The sequence below is a fragment of the Micropterus dolomieu genome, linkage group LG05 (assembly GCF_021292245.1).
Source record: "Micropterus dolomieu isolate WLL.071019.BEF.003 ecotype Adirondacks linkage group LG05, ASM2129224v1, whole genome shotgun sequence".
NCBI lineage: Eukaryota > Metazoa > Chordata > Actinopteri > Centrarchiformes > Centrarchidae > Micropterus > Micropterus dolomieu.
The window spans coordinates 24442193-24463206 of record NC_060154.1 but is presented as its reverse complement, the minus strand read 5'-3'; the positions used below and the strand labels follow the sequence as shown (position 1 = coordinate 24463206).

General features: G+C 41.4%; 1 protein-coding gene across 6 annotated transcripts in view; it reads right to left on the bottom strand.

Moving 5' to 3' along the window:
- The window catches only part of dab1a (DAB adaptor protein 1a), a 99507-nt gene extending 80787 nt beyond the window's left edge, over nucleotides 1-18720 (bottom strand). For 5 of the 6 annotated variants that reach the window (XR_006825176.1, XM_046050145.1, XM_046050141.1 and 2 more), the window contains exon 1: nucleotides 10859-11069. The gene's annotated coding sequence lies outside the window, so the exon portion shown is untranslated. Of the gene's footprint in view, nucleotides 1-10858; nucleotides 11070-18660 lie in introns of those variants that run through there. The other variant, XM_046050142.1, reaches the window with a different exon arrangement.
- Nucleotides 18721-21014: the final 2294 nt, after the last annotated feature.

Genomic DNA, 21014 nt, shown 5'->3' with positions numbered 1-21014 from the left:
ATAAGTGACTTGGAGATTTATTTAAAAATGAGACCAACATGTAAAATCACATTTGTGTAATGAAGTGGATGTCCAAAAGAGGCTTATGGCACTTTGATAGGAAGGAATGGTTGACAGAGATGAGAGGGAAGAAGAAGAATCAGGGAGGAGTCCATTGGGCTGCTGATGTAGATGGGGGTACAGGAGGAGTACTAGATCATATCAGTTTTACATCCAAACATCCAGCTAGAGCACAAGTCACCAAGACATGTAATGAATAATATACATATAGTCACAGCTGGAGGCACTGTGTTGTACAAAACCATAGAGGAAGCCACAACGGTGGGCAGACAGTCATAAGGCTAGTTGTATGGGGCTACTGGGATATTAATGCGTGAGTGTCCCTGAGGGCTGACATGTGATGGATCTTAGCGGTGTAGGTAATAAATTGTGGAGGTCAAACCACTCTGGTGAAGTGGTACGCTCTGGGGGGAGGCCACCTGATAGACAATATGGGCTTCAAATATTCCCTTCAGCACACATTTCCACTTATTCCTCCGGCCTCCGTTCATCAGACTGGGAATCATTAAGTTGTTCTCTCAAGAGAGCCCTGTTCCAAGGTAGTGCAAGGGGATCACAGTAAGAACTTATTCGAGGGGCGATTTACAGCAAAGGCCAAGGTAAGAGTCTGTTTTCTCCAGGCAAGTGGAGAGTCTCCAGAGAGGGGGCAGACAAAGAGAGGTGAGACAGTGGAGCTCCAAAACCCATTAGACAGCCACACAAACGCATGAGGGCACAAGCACAAGCCAGGTGGCAGGGTGCAGGCAAGGGGTGGGTGAGGTGAGCTGGGCAAATCACAGCAGCAGGTAGTATGACTAATAACAGCAAAACTCATTGAGGCACACCAGGCAATCACAACCATTTCTCACTTCACTTCTCTCTGTCTCTCACTTACTTCTGCTCCTTCTTTATTCCTCTCTGTGTCATTCACATCTTCCTCTACCTCTTTCCCTTTCTAGGCGGCTCCATTTTAAATGCATGCCCCAGATAGTACCTTTTTCCTCCAACTTAACTTTTTATGTCCCTTTTCATTTTTTCTCCAGACAGACTATTCATAATGGCTGCTGAAGCACTTCGCTGCTTTATGACTTGAAAAAGTTGCTTAAAGCACACAGTCCTTACAGATGCTACATGCTGAAGAGAACAGTGCTTGGTCTGCCTATGGAAAGATAAATGAAGAACATTCCCTCCTCACATAGAAGTATCCTTTTACAGCACATCTGCAAAAACCAGATGCCACTTAAGACTGAAGCAATGTGAAGCTGCAAAGTATAGAAAAAAATCATGTGTACTATTTGAAATCATACACACACTAAATATTTTGGTCCACTCATCCACATCACATTATCAACTTCAAAATAAGCCCCTGACAAATATTTCTGTCAGCTCCAGCCACGGCTATTATGGGTGTGTGGGGGTGTGTGTGTGTGTGTGATTGAAACCATCAAATCAGTTCACAGTCATTTAATCTTGCAGCTCTTACATCTTGCCTATTCCATTAATCCAGCTTTATGTGCACACACACACGCACGCGCCCCAGAGTGAGCGTGGCCACATGGTTGAATGGGTGGTCTTTAACACCCTCATTCCCCAAAATTACTTATCATTCTCATCTGCCCTCAGACTGCTATGGATAGAGAGCAGTCATTATCTGAACGCATATCCAGCTAATTGAAGGCTGCCTATCTTAATACTTAGATATAGAATGGGTGGGAGGGTATGTAAGTGTGTTTATGTGGGTATGTGTGAGAGAGAGGGAGAGGCAAAAAGAGAGAGAGATAGGTCATGGCCTAAGGGTAAGGGGGCCATCAAAAGCACTTTTATAATGAAAAAAATAATTTACCCTTCAGTTATATGTCCTCTTCATCATTTCAGTCTGTGTGTGTGTGTGTGTGTGTGTGTGTGTGTGTGTGTGACTTCAGCAGCCCAGTAGAGTGTGTCAGTCTAGTAGATGCTCAGTGGAACTCGATCAAGGAGCACAAATGACCTGAGAGCAGGTGATTGAATCCTCCATTCGTCCTTAAAGAGGACCCCTGACTGAGAGGCTGACACACACACACACACACACACACACACACACACACACACACACAAAGAGAGAAAAGATTGCTGGATCCTTAAATCTGCTGAATGCACTTTCAGTCCATATTTAGAGGTAATGCCCTTCTGCTAGATTTGGCATTAGCCAAGTCCAAAGCCTGGTTTGTTCACTAAAGATACTTGAGGCAACACTGTTCACGTTGACACTGAATAATATTACCGATCCCACTGAGAATCAACACCCAAGTCTGCAGTTTTGCACAATTATCAGCCGCTTTGGCTCAGATTTAATCTGACAGTTGAAATACACCAAAACTAAGCCAGTTCATATAAAACAACACAAAAACGCAGCTTACACAAGCTAGTTCATATGGTGAAATATGTTCAGTGTGAACAATTTCTTACACACTGAACATATGGTGAAATATGTTCAGTGTGAAATGGTGGAAATCCATCGGGAGCGGCTAAAGAAACAAAACTATTAGTAAGCCAAAGACACCTACTTATTCTCAGCAGTGGGTCACACCAAGAAAAAACCCCACAAACATTGGACTTGCATTGAATAGGTGGAGAGAATGATGATTCTAATGACATGTTGCTCTGTTTCTGCTGGATAAGTAGGCAATTGTTTGCCAACAGCCACAGGCTTAGCCATAACAACGTGATAAGCTGATACACTATCAAAGCTCCATACTGTGAGGTCTGTGAGGCTACTTTATGCTTTCATAAAATGAATGGTATAGCTGTATCTTATTTTCTGTAAATGCTTGTCTAATAAATACATCCTTACTAGAGCCAAAGCTCCCCTTTTAAAGCTCAATCTGATTCACAAAGCCATACTAACTAGCTCTGGGCTGATTTGAGCAGTAAATTCTCAGCAGTTAAGTGAGGACTGATTTATCTTTATTCCTAATGTGTATTTATGTGTCTGTGGGTTAAATCCTCTTACACAACCAGTTAACAAAATTAAAAACTGCGGGGAAAATGCAAATACTGGCACAAGAGGGACATATGCAGGGTCATTAATGTTTGATTGTGTATGAAGGCATTAACATTAAATATAAATATATTAGTGAAACTAATGTATGTACTTTGGAGTTTTTGTATTTGTGTATACAAAAGAAATATTTTCCGTCCAAAGTCATAGCAGTGAGTCATCATTTCAGCCAAGCCTGAGATCAAATGTTGGTTGAGAGACAAGGGAGGTCTGAGTAATTGATTAGCAGCACTTGCCTAAAGTGTGGTGGTACTAGGTGTAATATCTCACAGAAGTCTTCATAATTCTGACGAGATTCCTGCATTATCAAACTTTGCTTTCCTTTAGCAAAAAGATGGCAAACTGTCCATTACTGGCCCAAACAAACCACAAGTTGGTGCTGAAGAGCTCTTTTACAGTTTAACCTGTGTATATCCACTCTGCAAGGTATGAAGGCTGCCCCACTGAGGTGGCACAAATCCTAAAAGGGTCAAAATGTATGGGCATGCCATGTCCCATTTCAGGTGCAGGCATGACAATGAGTGTTTCTCATTAAGCCTCATCTCATACAGTAAAATAAATTACTTTTGTAAATTTCTGAAATCAATCTGACATCATTGATTGTCATTGCTGGTATAACATATTCTCTATTGAGCACAACTTAGTTTTAAATGCAGTAGGCCTGTTCATTCATAATCTGCCCCTCCTCTCAGGGGTGGCTGTAGGAGTTGAAGTGACTGACCTCTGCACAGCAGGCCCAAAAAATGGTCTAAAAGAGACACTGCCTGGAAAAATTAACAGACTGCTTCCCTTACCTCTTTAAATGCTTTGCAGAGTGAGAAGGGCCCAAAGAGTGTAATGTGCACAGTGGGAGGTAGATAGTTTGATGGGCAAAGAGAGTAGCAGTGCGTGTCCAAGTTTTTACACGTGCACAAGCGTGTGTTCATACATGAGTGTTGACGACTCAGCGTGGAGGATAAATGGCCGAGGCTGAGCAGTGAAATGGCCACTAACAGCTCTGCAGCACCATTCACACTGAGAAGCCTCAGATTTTACTTACCTCAGCCTTAACCTCCTCTGAGCTCCTTCTCTATTATGCCTCAGTTAATTTTCCTAACACATTAAACTTTGTCAATTAGTCTATTTATTTGCAGAGGAAGAAACTGCATAATTGAATAATTAAATTCTTAATTTATAATGCTACAGTTACAATGTGTTCTACCTTAATAGGGCTGTTTAAAAGAAAAGTTACACATAAAGCACAGTAAGCAAAAATATAACAAAAACACTAAAGCCTCAGAGGTTTTCCACCGTTGCTTTAACACTGTATGAAAAAATGAATCCCATTTTGATCATTTTATGTTTCTACCTTAATTGAAACTTAACTTGGTTTATGGGTTGCAGATTTCATTACCATGAATCCACATAAAACTCCATTCTGTGATCACAAAAGTGCTTGGGTGCGACACTGAAGTGATCAGAACCAGGAGCTGAAGCACACAAGTTTGTAGATGAGTGAAAATGATTGCAGATGTGTATGCATGTTATGCATGAGCAGTCAATGTCTGTGTGAGCTCAGCAGGCTGAATGCAGCAGCATTTGGGCATTTCCTCTGAGCCCAGTACCTGAGCCAGGCACCAGATGCTCCAGGAAGGCAACTCCTGATGTGGTTCCGACCCAGGGACAACTCTTACTGTATGTCCTGGACACAGGTGGCACAATGCCCCTCTTCCTCCCTGTTTCATCTGCTTTAACAGATGTCTGACACGCAAGGCAGCACAACCCTTGCCTACAAAGGACTGAATTAGATTACCAGCTCAGAGTCTTTCAAAACAACACAGGGTCAGACAGGCTATGTCATTTCTACATGACTGAGAAGACTGCTGCACAGCTCTTGCCATGCAATAAGTTACCATACTGTGAAACATCCCTGTGAATTAGGTACAGTGAAGACAAAAGCTAATGATGGATATTGAATTGTGGCTAATCTTTGCAAACAGAGAGAGTACGGAAAGACAAAGGGGAGAATCATGGGACGGTTAAAAATTCATTAGTGAGCAGCCACAGAAAAGCACAGATGGAGATAAAGCAAGAGAGAGACAAAGACAGAAAGAAAGAAGGGGAGAAATATAAAGAGGAAATCCTCCAAGGGAAACATCTTTCCATTCCCATCTCAGTCTGTTTCTTTCTCCAACTTTGTTGCAGTCTCACAGTGAGTGTCGAAGTCAGTGGAGCTGTTCCACAGGGAAGTGTAGCTAACAAACCCCCCAGCAAAACTGAGAGCCCACTCCCTTTCTCCCTACATGCATTCATTATCTATTGTATTCCTTGAATAAAGAATGTGATACAAAACCATGCCTCCTTTGTACATGGCTGGATGACAGGCAGAGAACGTAAATTAAAACGTAATTTATGATGCTTTGTTTGCTGCCTTCTCTCCAACACCTAAAATGTCAAAAGGAACATGTAATAATGCGGTCTAGTGCGGCTCGACACAGTACATCACTGGTGTGTGTGTGTGTGTGTGTGTGTGTGTGTGTGTGAGGTTTAAGGAGTGGGGTGGTCAGGGATCTTGACTTCTGGGGAAATGAGAATGTAAGGCATTGAATTAATTGAAGTGTTAATGTGCTGTGACTCCAGTGTGGTGCCTGTGTGTGTGTGTGTGTGTGTGTGTGTGTGTGTGTGTGTGTGTGTGTGTGTGTCTTTACCTCCTGCAAATGCCTGCTCTAAAGTGCTTTTGTTTGCTGTGAAAACTCATTAACAAAGTGAACACCTTTGCGATTTCACCCCAAAGTGCTACTCACTGGAGAAAGAAAAGCAGGAGGACCAGCAGGATGTAAAAGAAAATGTGATAATGATGATGTTAAATACTAATGGTGATGTGAATGTTAGCAGCAAAAAAGAAGAGGAACTCAAGAGTCTCAGTTCAATATTCAACATCTCATCTGAAACAAGAGGAAGCCCAGAGCAATGCTATAGGCAGATAGAGATGGAGTGAGAGAAGGGGAAAGAGAGAAGAGACAGAAGTGTAGAGAAAGATGTATAGTCATGCAGAAAAAATCCCACACAGGTGGAACAGGGCAGAGATGGAGAACCATAGACAGAGATTAAGTAAACCCAGAGAGGACACTGTGAGGGTAAAGATGTGAAGCGGCGATAAAGAACAGATAAGCACAGGGATATAAACAGACTGGGAATGAAAAAAAGCAATTACAATGATTGTTCACTAATTTTCAGTATGAAACTGGAAAACTGCTGGTAACCCAGCTACTCTGATCTACTGTACTGTAAATATGAAAATATGTGTGTGAGGACCATCAAGGTCTTGTGGTCCATCCTGTATTTTTACAACTTTTCTAATACCTGTTGTATGTTCTAAAATGGCCACACATTTATGATAGCAAACACATAATTTACCACTTTCTTCTTAGTGATGCATACAGTACATTACATAATTTAAGGCTAACAGGCAAGGTCCTCTGTAAACAAGTAATCTTTAACTATATATACAGGTTGTCCTTTAATTTATCTGCTTATTCCCTTTCACAGTCAGAGTGTAATCTAAAACTGAGAAATCTGGCTGCAAAGGCAGAGCATGCCAAACCCACAAAACAGTCTTTTTGCGATCAAATACAAGGAGAGTGTGTAAAAGTGTGTGTGTTTGTGTGTGTGCAATGGTGACTACAAATGCTAATCCCAGTGGTGTGGACAGATTGCGAGTGTTTTAAGAAGATTACAGATTACAGGCTGCAGAGGCAGATTAGCTGCCAACTCGATCTGCACCTCTGGATTGGACTGCCCTGCTCTCGCTCTCTCTCTCTCTCTCTCTCTCTCACAGCCCCTTCTGTGGTGTGTGTTTACATGTAACAATCTTTTTTGTGTGCCTGTTTGTATTTGTAAGAGGTAATCATGATTGGTGGTAATGACGGTGCACATCCAGTGTCTTCAGGCATGTGTGCGCGTCTGTGTGATGAATACTGATTTGCCAAGGTATCAAAAACACAAATCACAACTGCCTTACAGTGAATAAAGGAAATAGGGTACATATAAACACACATACTCCCAGTGGGCTGTGAACATGTTTGCGATGCCAATTATATCTGAGAAAATGTCTCCCTCACACACACACAGGACGTGGATCAATGGGAAGGGCAGCCAGCCAAGAGCCAGTCAATTCTTCCAACTTTCCTTTCACAGTAACAGTGGAAGCCCTGCTGAAAAAAACAACAGTATTTAACATGTTACAACCTGTTTCAAATAATGCAGCAGAGCAAGTATAAGTTTCTCTGGGTTTTCTTCTTTTATTACCGTTTTCATTTCATAAGAATTCTACCTTTGACACAGGTGCACGTTTAAGAAGGATAAGAGCTGCATATTTAGCTCATGCACCGGAGAAGATAACCCTGGTGCACTGGACTTAACAGAGGTGAGGGGAGGCCTTAGCAGGAGGAAAAGAGTGCACAGTTGTTGTATAATTCCAGATGTACCCAAAAGGAGAAGTACAATGGCTGCATATTTTGATACTGGGCAGGATAGATTTTCCTGCCAATCGGGAAGACATGTTTGTAGAGATCTGTGCGTGTCGTTGAGGAGAAAGTCAAACATGAAATGCATTTACACAGCTGTTCTCCTTTGAACTTAAAAATCATTTTGTCATTTTGGAATATTTGCCCAGGAGCTGACCAAAATAGCATCTCAGTAAGGAGTTTAGCGGATACAAAAAACTGTAGTTGATGTAAAAAGAGCCATTGACATATCCATCTTATGGAACTGTAGCCTACATTAAAAAACAAACTAGTACTAATGAACCCAAAAGCAAGTGAACCTGGGTTCTGAATTTGGAGTTGTGTTGTTGTTGTCAAGTTTGATATAAAGTGAGCAAAAAAAAAAGATTCTCACTGGGCTTCCAGGTCAAACAAAGAAAGTAATAAAGGCAGAGAACTTGGTGAATGTTAGTTATCGACATGCACACATTTCATTCAGCTGTAGCTGCCTGCTCATTGTTTTCACCACAGCTGATTTAAAGAAATGCCACTGAGACACAGCCAGCGTGGAGTATTGAGTAGGTAACTTGAATAGGCTGTCAATTTATTGTAGAATTGAATTGTATCCATAGCAACAAGTGTCACTGGGGTGCAAAGCAGGCAGCAATGTGAATGATAAGGTTACAGTACAACGCTATGGTGTAAACAGGTTATGGCAGGAACTCGACTAATACATGTTATTTAAATGTCACAGCGCTTAAAGGCAGCAGTTTGTAATATTCTTACTGGCTGATAAAAAAAAATGTGTTGTTCTTGGTCCTGTTGGGTCTAGTGAAAGTTAATTTGGACTTGGATTGGAACCGGCTGGGGACAGGTCCTTTCAGGTGGTTTCAGGGGCTCTGGCCACCCTTACTTTTAAAGTGCTTTGTTTTGACACAGTTAAAGAAACACCTTGAGCTTGATGAAAACTGTTGTGGTTTCTTTTTTACAGCTTGTCATTTCTTTGTAGACATTTACAAGGAGTCAGATGGGTTTCTGTCACAACACAGAACTAAAAAAAACAAAAACAAAAAAAGGCTTTTCAAATATCAGCGGTAGGCTACACCATGTTCCCAACTGAGATACAGAGTTACAAGCTCATTTTTTCAAAAGCTGTTCAAAAACTTTAAGAACTGGAAGAGTAAGCTCCAGGATGCAGCGATTTTCTGTTTAAGATTTAGTCCAAAATTCATTCAAACTGTATTGTAGTATTTATGATTTATTGTTTTAGTAATTTTCTTTGTTGTGCCTTTATTGTATGTTGTTATTTATTTGTAGACTGTGTTCAGCACTTTGGTCAACAGTGTTGTTTTTAAAGGTGCTATATAAATAAAGGTGGATTGGATTGGATTGGATATACAGTGCACAGAGACATAAGACCTACTATCCTGCATTGGAAAAAAATAAATTGCAAGAAGCAGACTGGGTTGTGGAAAGTGACAGAATGGGCAAGAAAAAAAGGGGGAGGCTGGGACAGAGCAGACGGAGACAAGAATTGAAAGAGGGAGAAAGAGAGCCTTCAACTGTGTTTTCTTTGAGTTTCCACACAATACAGGGTTTCTATGACGCCCAGGAGTCGCCTGCTGGGGCCATCTAAGTAAGAGGTCTGTTTGGCAGTGGAGGAAAACGAATTCAAATCTTTAGATTAAAGCAGCAGCACAACAACAAACATTTAATTACCTGAAAAAGTAAGTAACTATACAATCATAGTGCTATAAAATGTACAGTACTTATCAAAAGTACTCCTTTTAAGGAATAGTCGCTTTCAGGCTGCTAATGATTCATCTGTATATGCTGTATAAGTATCAAAGTTGTAAGTGGTCTTACCGGTACTTGTTTGGTAGTAGATTAAATAAATGGACATGCATTACATTATGTATGTTTTACATATAAAATCTGTATCTGCTGAATAACTAATAGAAGCCTTCAGAGAAATATGCTGCAGCTGAAGTACAACACTTAGACTTACCATCTGACATGCAGTACAACATAGGTATACAGTATAACAAATTGGAAATATTTAAGTAAAGCGACACTACCTCTGAATAAAAGAACAGTTGTTGAGTACAGGTGCAGGTGGTTGAAAAAACAAATACTGAGTAGTGGTTTTATTGTCTCATTTTAAAAGATGTTCACAGGATAGGCCTACAACCTATTCACATTCACACACACACCTACTACATGAAAAGGCTATAGGCCTAAAACTGATGCAGGTTGCGTGTGAGACAGAAAGAGAGAGGGTACAGAGTGAGGAGCTGCAGAGCACCACAGCTTCATGATTAATGCGGCTTTTAGCTGCAGCGGAGCCTGGGCCCCCCAAAGCAAACTGACCGGGTCGCCCATTCAACTCTCCTTCCGTCTCTCTCTCTCTCTCTCTCTCTCTCCCCAAACCCAGTGACCGAGAACCAGCTATAACCTTAACACCAGTGACTACATTTGTACACTAACAACATCCATGTAACCTCCACTGTACCGCGTTTCACTTCATTTCACCCCACTCCCACTGTGAGCCAACCCTCCAAAGTGGACAAAACCCCACACATCAGGAACATTATTGCAACCACTGCGGGCGATGGAAAGCCCCCAGTGCATTACAAGAGCGTGAAATAAGGGTGTGTGGCCATTCACTTGTAAAAAGTAAAATAAAAAACATCAGGCCAAGTGCAATGAGTTCTCAAAAACATATAACTGAATAGGCATACCAAAGCGTCATTTAAGTCGCAAAATTCCCACCAAGCATGATAAGGTTACTATAAAGTCACCATAGACTATAGGCTACATCCTAAGATCTCTTTCGTTAAGGGCTATTTTGCAATTGCTATGATTGCATCACTTTAAAAATAAAACAATTATGAATAATCTGGTGTTGAGTCTCCGAAGGGCGCCTACAGGAAACTACACACGCCGGGGAGCGGGGAGACAGATGCCAAATGCAGCAAACCAGCGTCTTTCCTCCCGCCTAACATCCCACAAACACACATTCAGCCCTTGACCACTATGTTTCACTGAGGGGGTCACCCACACCCGCCCAACACACACACACACACACACACACACACACACGCACGCACGCACACACGCACACACAAATCCCGATGCACCAGCGGCAGCAATCTAATTCATTGCAGTGATACGAGCAGAGCACACTGACTCCACAGGCTCTTCTATAAAGGTCCAAAACACTAGCCTAACTATCACACACTGATCTGAAAGTACACACTTTGTGGAGCAAATTCGTCACTAGTGCTTCCGTTCAGGCACTTTGCATTAGCGCACTTACCTTTGCACTACAGCGAAAATGAGCACAGTTAGTTCCCATTTTGTGAAAAGGCTTTAGAATCCATTAATTCCCGCGTATCTCCTCCTGGTTTATTCAGACATCCACAATGTGTTTCAGCAGGGACAGTAATCCAGTTTTCCATCCCGGGGAGAGCACTTGCAAGCTTCGTTGCATCTTTTTCCACAATCCCCACAAAACTATGCCAGGCTTCTTTCAGCGCGTTTTTCTCCCCTCCTAGTTCCTCTGCCCCCTCTCCTTTCCTCTCCCTCTCTCTCCCTCTCAGAGGTTGCCTGGTTACCTCTTTCTGTAGGCTGGTTCAGACCGCCGGCCGGCAGCCAATCACTAGGCTGGGTTACACTTAACCCCTCCGCTGCTGAACTGTCCTGATTTCCATCTTTCATGGAGTGGGGTTGGAGGGAGGGGGGCACTGGGTGATGGTGAAGGATTTGGAAAATGTATATTAATTATAATGAGCAATGAAGATGAAAGGCAAAGGAAAGAAGGAGGGGCTGATGGTTTTTAAATTAGGCTTGAAATAAAAAGTTGTGGGCAAAACGTCATCAGGCTTGTGCTTCACTGTTTGGTCAGGAAGTGTGTTAGTCGTAGTTTAGAGGCTGTGAAAGGATGAATGCACCGTCCAAAGTTCATCATCATCACACGCTCTTGCTTTTTCCTACGCACGCATAGTAATTCTGACAAAACTCATTGAGTCATAAATGCACGCAAGCAGTGGTCATGCTGCAGCCTTCACCCAGTCATTCAGCATAGACCACTGATCGATTAACCGTGCAGCCTAAACCGTGTGTGTGAGTCATGGACTTGGCAAACTCACCATGTTGTGTTGAGTGGGAGCACACTTATCATGAGTATTTGGAACTAAGGGGTTAAAACATAATGTAGGTCCAAAGACAGAACATACTGTTTCCTTACTGCTGTTGATTAATCAGCATAAGACCGACAACAGCAACTATGCTGACCTCAGTGAACCATAGAATTTTGCTATTTCTTGCCTCTCCTCCATTCTTCCTTAAGCCTTATCCCCTTTAATCCACACCTCCTTTCACTTTTCTACCCCCACACCTCCTCTCCCTTTCTCCCCCACTTCCTCGCCTCAGATCATCCTCCTCTCCAGATGTGTGCTGCTGTCAGGGGTTTGGGATCCTCAGCATGGACACAGTTCCTCTGATCTCTGCAAAGACACAGCAGCCTTCCAACTAAACCTCTTCCGTCCACATTCACACAAGGATGTAGGTTTGGGTTCAAAGTTGGCAGAGAGAAAAGGGTGGGCTGCGATCATGATATATGATATATATTATAAACAACTTGCTTGATGTAAACGGCCATCAGGGGTGTTAAAAAGGAAAGGTTTTTTGAACAATATACAGTATGTGCCAAAATACACTTATAAAAGCCTTTGTTTTTCTTCCTTTTGAAATCAGAAAAAAATAGCATTATATTTTTGACAAGTCAACGAGAAGGCAAAATAAACTTAGATTCCCTCTTGAATTATCACGACTGTAAGATTCTAATTATAACCAAATTGCTTAAATTGTGTTCATTGGCTGACATTAGCTTGCCTGAAACAATACAGCCCCCTCATTCACTTCAATGAAGACGCTGCGTTGGCACAGCAGGAATGCCGACTCAACCTGGCTTCTGCTGCGCGCAATGCAACGTCATAAAGCAACACACTGCATTGGCCAATCAAAGATGTTAAACCGCACAATCTAGGTAAATGACTTATAACTACATTAATACAATCCACTGCATTGAAACCTTATTTCTCCATCATTTCTCCATCCCATCAACCTCACGTTTCCCCATAAACCTCTCTCTCCTCCTCCTGTTCTGAACCCTACCACCTCATGACTCCGTCCCCACCTTCTCTTCCTTAGCTGCTCAGTTTTCCTACCTAAGTATAGCTGTACTTTACCTTCTCTGTGTGTATTTGTGCAGAGCCCTCCTGTCTATCTCCCTCCCACACTTCAGTATCTCTGCCCTTTTTGCCATATCTCCCTCCCTCAGTATCTGCCTCCCTCCCCTCTCTCTCTCACACAGTCTCTGTCTGTCTGTCTCAGCTTGGCTGAACAGATAACTCCTGGATGCTCATGTGGGTAAGCCAGCAGCTAGCTTTCTCTATTTCCTCTCACTACTATGTCTCTCACACACACACGCACACACACACACACACACACACACACACACACACACACACACACACCTGAGTAGATGTAATCGCATGAACATACACATAAACACATATACCCTTTTCAAAGACACGGTGTTCTTTAGGGTAATCCATGGGAATGTCCAGATGGATATGATCTCCAGTGAGAACTTGAAGGTCACCTCCCTCATATATACTGTTCACACAAAACATTGTTTTACAGAATTAGGATTCCTGTATTACGCACATACGCAAAGAGAGGGAAAGAGGCAGAGATATAGAATGGAAAAAGAAAAAGATAGGGAAAGACAGGGAGACAAGACACAGAAAGAGAAAAAAACAGAGGGAAGGAGAAAGAATAGAAATGTATGTGTATTATCAGCGAAACGGGTCAAACTCGTTAAAGGCAACAAAGGCAGCTCTCTAATTGCCTGAGCATAGCTCGGCAATGCTGAGCTACAGTAGCTCATACAGTAAGCCTGATTAAAGTCCTAAGCTTTGTGATATGTAACATGTTGACCAACAATTTTCCAACTGCACATGCATCAGATTTATGGCAACAAGTATTAAACATGTTCGTATGGATGAGGGAAACTCTGGATAGAAATGATGCCAACTCGGAGCTCAAACCGGTGGATCAGCAGAGAAGACAATGACATGGGATTTGGGGATGATGAGATCTGGATCACATGGTTAGAGCTCCAACTTGTAAAAAAAAAAAAGTGGAGCATCAAACAGCAGGTCTTCCTCAGAGTGACAAAGGGCACTGGCAGTAAAAACATTTTAAATCTTCGCACCCAGGTTCATTTGGCCCATATTCTAAAGTGATGTTAAATACGCAAATCCAGTAGTGTAAAATCTTTTCAACAACACAACGCATCAGGGTGAGGGCCACCCATGTTTTGCATTCATAATGCAACATAATGATGCGCTGTCACATACATAGTCTAGGTTCTAGGTGAAAAAGCAATCCTTGTTTTAAGAGCTCATTCTGTTTGGACGACATACATCAGATCAGACAACAACACATGATAAAATACTTTTGGTAAACTGAACCATATGGACTAAATAAAAAGATAATTTTATCTTATTTTCAATTACGTGTTCTACAGTATGATGTTTTTATGATGTATATTCATAAATGTTGTCCATGGCATTGGCTGGATGTATGAATAATTTAATAATTCAATAATAGCCGTGTGCTCAGATTTCATCCCTCCATACTATATTCAAACATAGCTTACTGTAGTCACATGACATTGTAATCAAACATTGGTTGTCGGCTCTAAATTACTCAGTCTCCTCTAAAAAAGGCGTCAATGCGTCTGGAGGTGAATTTGAGAGATGCATGCAGCCTGGAATGAGATTAGCTTTGACCCAAATGCACAAACAAGTACATAGTGACCTGTCTCACCTACAGACTTCCACACTGCCTATTTAGCTACAAACACCAGGCGTTGTGTGCGGATGTGGCGCGAAGAGTGGATGAACGAGAAAGAGAAGGAAGGCAGAGGTAGATGGAACATAGCTATGAAGCTGGACTCCCCCCACCTCCCACCTCCAAAGATGAAAAATCACAGCATAACTGTAGATATCAAAGCACGCCACTCTTCAATAACTCATGTATCAGGATATCAAGCACCTGACAGATGTGAAGAGAGTAAAAGAGCATGTGGAGATGAGGAGAGATGGTGTATCAGAGAGAAAATATATTGACTCTGAAAACTCTCTATGTGCACACCCATGCAGAGGAGTTTTGAGATGAGTTTTCACAATGTGACAGGCCATTCTTATTGTATTCTCATATGTAAATAATGTGAAAAAGAGACAGAAATGGAAATGGAGAGACTCCCGAGGATGATCACAACTTAATCTAGGTGGCAGGTTGACGTGTGTATTTGGTTATGGTAGAGGAAGGGGGAGCAAATGTTTATGTGTCAGTGTGTGTCTGTGTGTGTCTGTGTGTGTGTGTGTGTGTGTGTGTGTATCCTGCAGGGGGTTAGAAGAGGGTTAGATATAAAGATGTGCTCTGTTGAAATGTCACACATGTTTATGTTTTCATCAGGATGTCTAACTTTGAAGGCTTTTACCTCTGGGAGCAGCCATCATATTTCATTAACAGGTTTAATGCATATGTAGACATGGGACACACACATTCCCCTTAGAACAGAGGGGAAGTAAAGGCTACCTAATACCACCTCTGTGTGAGTGTCTCAGTGAGCCCTGCTGCCAGTCTGAACTAATTGTACTCTATCAGCCCTGACACCCTGCCCCACTATGAAAAAACTGTATCACATGTCACTGCAGCACCAATAAGTCTTTAAAATATTCTTCTGTTATAGCTTAATAGTAATGTGCTGATGTATTGACCCCAATTCGGTGGTTTTACATACATTACTATAATGCATAAATAACACAAAGCTCCGGTCAAGCTGTGAACATTGCAAGCTCTGGTGTGGCACAAGTGTGTGACACAGAAAAGACAATTATTTGTTAGTTGTTTTTTTTTAATGAGACAAAACAATAAATTAATTAATCTATCGTAATTCTAAAGTATTTTGTGAATGTGTACATGTATCATAATAGGAACATCATTTGTGCCTGAGAAGCAATTAAAGGAGGTTATTAGCAGAAATAAATTAACAGGGTCTTACTGGAGGTGACAGGAGGCAGTGGTGATAACATTAGCAACTGTTTGTTTTTGTTTTAACCGAGAAAGAAATTGTCAATGAAGCTCTAGTTTCCCTCCCAATTTTGCTTGCCAGTGAAAAAAAAGCTTGCAATGCGGTAGAATAATCTACAGCTAGATTAAACAGTGAAGGCCCACTGTTTTAAATTACTCAAGAATTAAACATTTAATGTTACAAAAGTGAATGAAAAAACACATTTTTATTTTCTTCTGCTGATTTTCTGGAAAGTCTTTTAAAATATGTGCTAAATTTGGATAGAAATTTGACTTCTGAGAGACATTTCTAAAATATAACACCGACTTGACCCTTGTGGAAAACAATTGTCCCGTGTCGTCTTGAAGAACACAAACACAGACAATATCTCTCATGCTTATGATGGGCTGCACACTTGATGTTGTGAGATCAATTAAGATAAGTTTTCCCAGCTGATTCAATAGCCTCAGTATTCTAGACAGTAGTGTTGCTTGGGCATGTAACATTGTTCGCATGATGAAGCTTGGAACAAAAAAAAAATTACACAAACAGAAGAATTGTGATTTTGCGGCACCTGTTCAAACTGCGTGTACCAGGGACAAATCCTTACCGCAGACAGCCAGTACATGTACACTTATCTGTGGAGAAATGCATCAATGGCATAAAAATCAAATACAAAAGTACATGTGTCAATTGAAGAGTTGATAAGAGGATCTGCTGTCCACTACTCAATTACTCTTGGCTACCCTCCGCTCCACTGGACTGACGAGTTATGACACTGACCTCACTCAACCTCTGGTAAACTCTGAACAGAAGGGGTTAGAGGAAAAGTGTGTGTGTGTGTGTGTGTGTGTGTGTGTATGTGTTGAGTGGGAGGAGAGGGGGGTGATGGTAGTACTGGGAGGAGGAGAAGAAAGGGAATAGAGGGCAGAGGAGGTGGAACAAGTCAAGCTGACATAGTTTCAGTGTATTCTCAATATTGTAAATAATGCAAGACGGGCTGTTTCTCATAGATGTTGTCTTCATTCATATTTAACTGGTTCAGTTAAACATTAGTACTCAAGCTCTCTCTCTCTCTCTCTCTCTCTCTCTCTCTCTCTCCCCTTCTGTGTGCCAGCATGTATGTCCAGGTATGTGCAAGTGCTACAAGTGCAGGCATGCATTTAATATGATAAACTCACCTTTTAGTTGAGGTCATAAAAAACAGGCAGGATAACGGCTTGGAGTTAATTAAACATATATCAGTATTGACCAGCTCAAACTTTCTCTTGTGCTGCTTCTTTGGCAATGATTCAAGAAAAAAGTTAAGTGACTTTATGAATTCATATAAAACATACGTAGTTAAGCTTTTACACTCCAAAAAATACTTAATTTCACTGCTTTGATAATATCTACCAACTGAAAAGCCCATTGCCTCAAAATATCGCCCCATTTACTGTCACAGTGTTGCTTTGGGATGCGTCTCTTGACGACTCTGCCAAGACAGCCTTGACTCTTGTTTATCTCATTTTCATGTTTACAAACCTATAATGAGCAATATCACAGGAATAACAGATGTTGGTGGGAGAAGACTTTCTGTACAGCAGAATGCCCAAACACAAGGCTGAAAGTGAGGACACAGTGGGAACTCCAGACCTCTGTGTACCTTCTGAGGCCTGATAATACAGCTAAGTGCAATACATTAGTTCATATGGTCAGACTCAGTGTTGATGAAACCCTCTAACCTCCACCTCAGCCTCAACTCACAGCATGTGTGTTTGAGAGAGAAGGTGTGCTTCTGTGTCGGTGTGTGTCTATGTGTGCCCAGGTTGGTGAGTGAGGGCTGCCTGGGGCTCATTGCTCATCTCAGTGGGTATAAATAGAAAAATAGAGAACCAGGAATATAAGAGCATCATAGTGTGTCTGTGAGGTGTCTGTGGGGTGGAGAGGCAGCTCAGAGCTAAAAAAAAAAGATACAAAAAATCCCCTGATCCAGTAGCAGGTGAATGCGCTGCTGGATTCAAAGCTAAACAAATGTTCTGTACATATGAATGTAACAGCAAGTTGTGTTTGTAAAACTGAAACCATATCAGATCAGTAGTATATATAAATATATCTATCTATCTATCTATCTATCTATATATATATATATATATATATATATATATATATATAGATATATAGATATATATATCGTTGTAGGCTATAGGATTTAGAAAGAATTAACCTTTTATGGTGTTGAGGCCTCCCAACATAACACCAAATCAAAATGTTGAAGATGTAGTTTAATCTGACAATGCAGAATTGATTTTGCTAATACAAAATTTGCACTTTTTCAAAAACTTTTAACAGGTTCAAAACAACCTATTTGGAGCTGAGTTTGCAGCACTCGTGTTTCTGTGTGTTGGCTCAGACCCTGGTTTGATTTTTGTGATTAATGAGATGTGTGGAGAGACTGCTGTGTATGTTATATGAGTTTATATTCTAATCTAGTCTATTTGCTTTGTCAACATTTGCTATGTGTGCTAATTTAAGCTGTGTCTAATAATAACGGCCTCATTCACCCTTTCACTACTCCCCATATAACAGACAATCTATCGGAAGCAGTAAATTAAGATTTATGAATCATCATCAGCATTTTGTGTCATCAGTGACGGGCTAGGAGTCGCACAAAGGCAATCTTCGTATCTATAAAATGTGACACATTGCAATGTCGATGCTGATAGTTAGCAGAAAGTACTTTATTAATTCCTTTGTGGGGATTTGTGAGTACATAAAAATCACACTTGAATAAAATAGCAGAGGGTAAATATAGCGCATAATATAGTAAATAAGGAGTGATTTCGGACACAGCCAGGGATTTGGTTTAGCAGTAGCTGAACAAAAGATAGAATGAAAAAAGAAAAACAGAACAAACAGCACGTTATGATGTGATGACAGGGAAGTAGTGTTTGATGCACACAAACAGTGTGCTATGAGAATTAAATTTATACCTGGACGTCCCCACACCTGGTGTCCATATCACTGCTCCTCAAAGAAGGAAAATGCACCTGGAGGGAGAGAGAGAGGGGGGGGGGGACATAGCATTAAGAAAAAGCACTTGTCAGGTAGCCCATTAGAGAACCATTACAATACCAATCTCTGCTCCCCATCTTTCCCTCTCAGTGTGTGTGTGTCTGTGTGTCTGTGTTCTCTTTGTGTGCCAGCGGGGAGATGAGATCATTACCTGTGACTGCGAGGGTAATGTCACACACAGCCTCAAAACACACATAGACACACACATAAGCACGAGCTCACAGGGCCACACACATGCACACGCACACTGGCAGACTAAAGAGGCTAATGTGACTCTGCCTCAGTAACAAAACTACGGTGACCGTGGGGCTTGTCTCCATTTGGATAAGCCAGCCTGTTTTACAACCTGCTTCCAATACCGGCAGACGAGAGAAACTAGAGGATAGAGAGAAGAGCGAGAAATGACAGAAGGATGAATAGAAGGGTATCTAATTGGAGACATGGTGGGAACGAACAGCCATCTCTGTCTTTCGGGTGGTGAAAAAAAAGAGCTGTGCTATATAGAGAAAAAGGTACAGCTGCAGACATAAAGTATGGCTCAGAATATGCTAATCAGAAGCGGTGGGACTGTGAATGACAGATAAGGGGAGAAGTAGAGGGGGACGATGGGAGGGGTAGAAAATGGGTCAGCATGTTGGGATGACTGGCCTGGCCTCTAATTAACTTCTCCATCAGTCCTATGGTTCTTACATCATATTACTACTACAACATGAAACTGCCTGCAGTGTGTGTAAAGGCAGAGGCATGCTTCTCTTCCTGCACTTAATGGAACAAAGATTTGGTGTCATCTGGTGAAGTTGTGGTGGCCGTTTAATACTTGCACGGATTTTAAAGTGGAAGTTAACGCGTCCAGTTTAGTTCCAGAGTTTCATTCAAACTCATCTCCCAAAGAGAAGTTGGATCAACCAATCAGCTTGCTTCTGAACTGCTGAGCCACAAGCAACACGTTCTGCAGATCCGGGAGGTACAGCAAACGTTAGACCCTTCTCTACGTATATCTCCAAAGACATTTACATGTATCTTCACAGAGGTATAATTACCACATAAGCTTTCAAATGGAGGCAGCAAAGTGTGTGTGTGTTGTGTGTGTGTGTGTGTGTGTGTGTGTGTGTGTTCGTGTGTGTGTTGGGTATGTGAGGTGTATTAATCTAATATCATGGAAGCTTATCCAGAGTCTCCATTGCTTTTTGAATCTAGTGAATTATTGTAATACACACCATTAATACACCATGACCTCACAGAAGGCTTATTAAAGGCTCCAATTATGAACAATAATAACATTTCAGGGATTGTGTTATCAATGCGATATGGAATCTGTCTACGCTCTCACTCTCTCATTCCAGAGGGGAGAATTTTATGTACTGCAACTACTATATAGTTACTTATTGTGTTTCTTAAAGGAAGAAATGTCCTTCTCGTTCCATACAGCATGAAAATAAAGCTTAAAGGTGCACTCTTTGTTTATTCTACTGCTGTGAGATGCACAAACTGTGTCAGCACACATTTCACCCCTCACACTGAACTACATATGGTAATGCTGTGGCTGTCTCTCTCCCTCTGGTGCTTCCCTTCTCCAGTCATCTCCTATTCTGTCTCTTTAATTGTCTCTTTCAATCTAATTTTATTTTCAATTTCAATTAAGCATCACATTAGTATTACTGGTAAGCACAAAAAGCATTAACAATGCAATTTACAACAAGTGTGATTTCAACACATTGTATCTCTCTTGCCCTGTCTTTCACCTCCCAGACACGAACACCAACCATGTGTCCCTCTCATAATCATGTTGCAATCATGTGAAAAAGCGTAAGAATATTAAATATTAACTGCACATTCATTCTAGGGAAGCAGAATATGAAATGAATTAATCATGGCGTACAAGGCTGTCTAGATTCTTATCTTTTATCCTTATCTGCCTTCATGTGCAGTGAGGATGCTTTGCAGGAAATTAACAGTTGCAATTGAGAGAGACCAGAGTATGTACTGTATGTATGTCAGGGTTTTCCCTGCCATTATATGGCTTAGGCACAGAACTTGCGTGCAGCGTGTTTACGCCGAGCCTAGGCCGTATGAATGAGCATCTACGCGAACTGACACACAGGACGGTGGTGAGAATGAAGGTGTTAGCCAGTCAAAGATTGGCTTAAAGGGTCATTTTGGTATTTTTAAACCTGTGTCCTATTTTCACATATGTTGTGGTCAAAATGACTAGTAGGTACAAGAAGGTTTGAAATCCATGCAGTGGATGGCTTCAGCGGGCAGCTGAAATGGT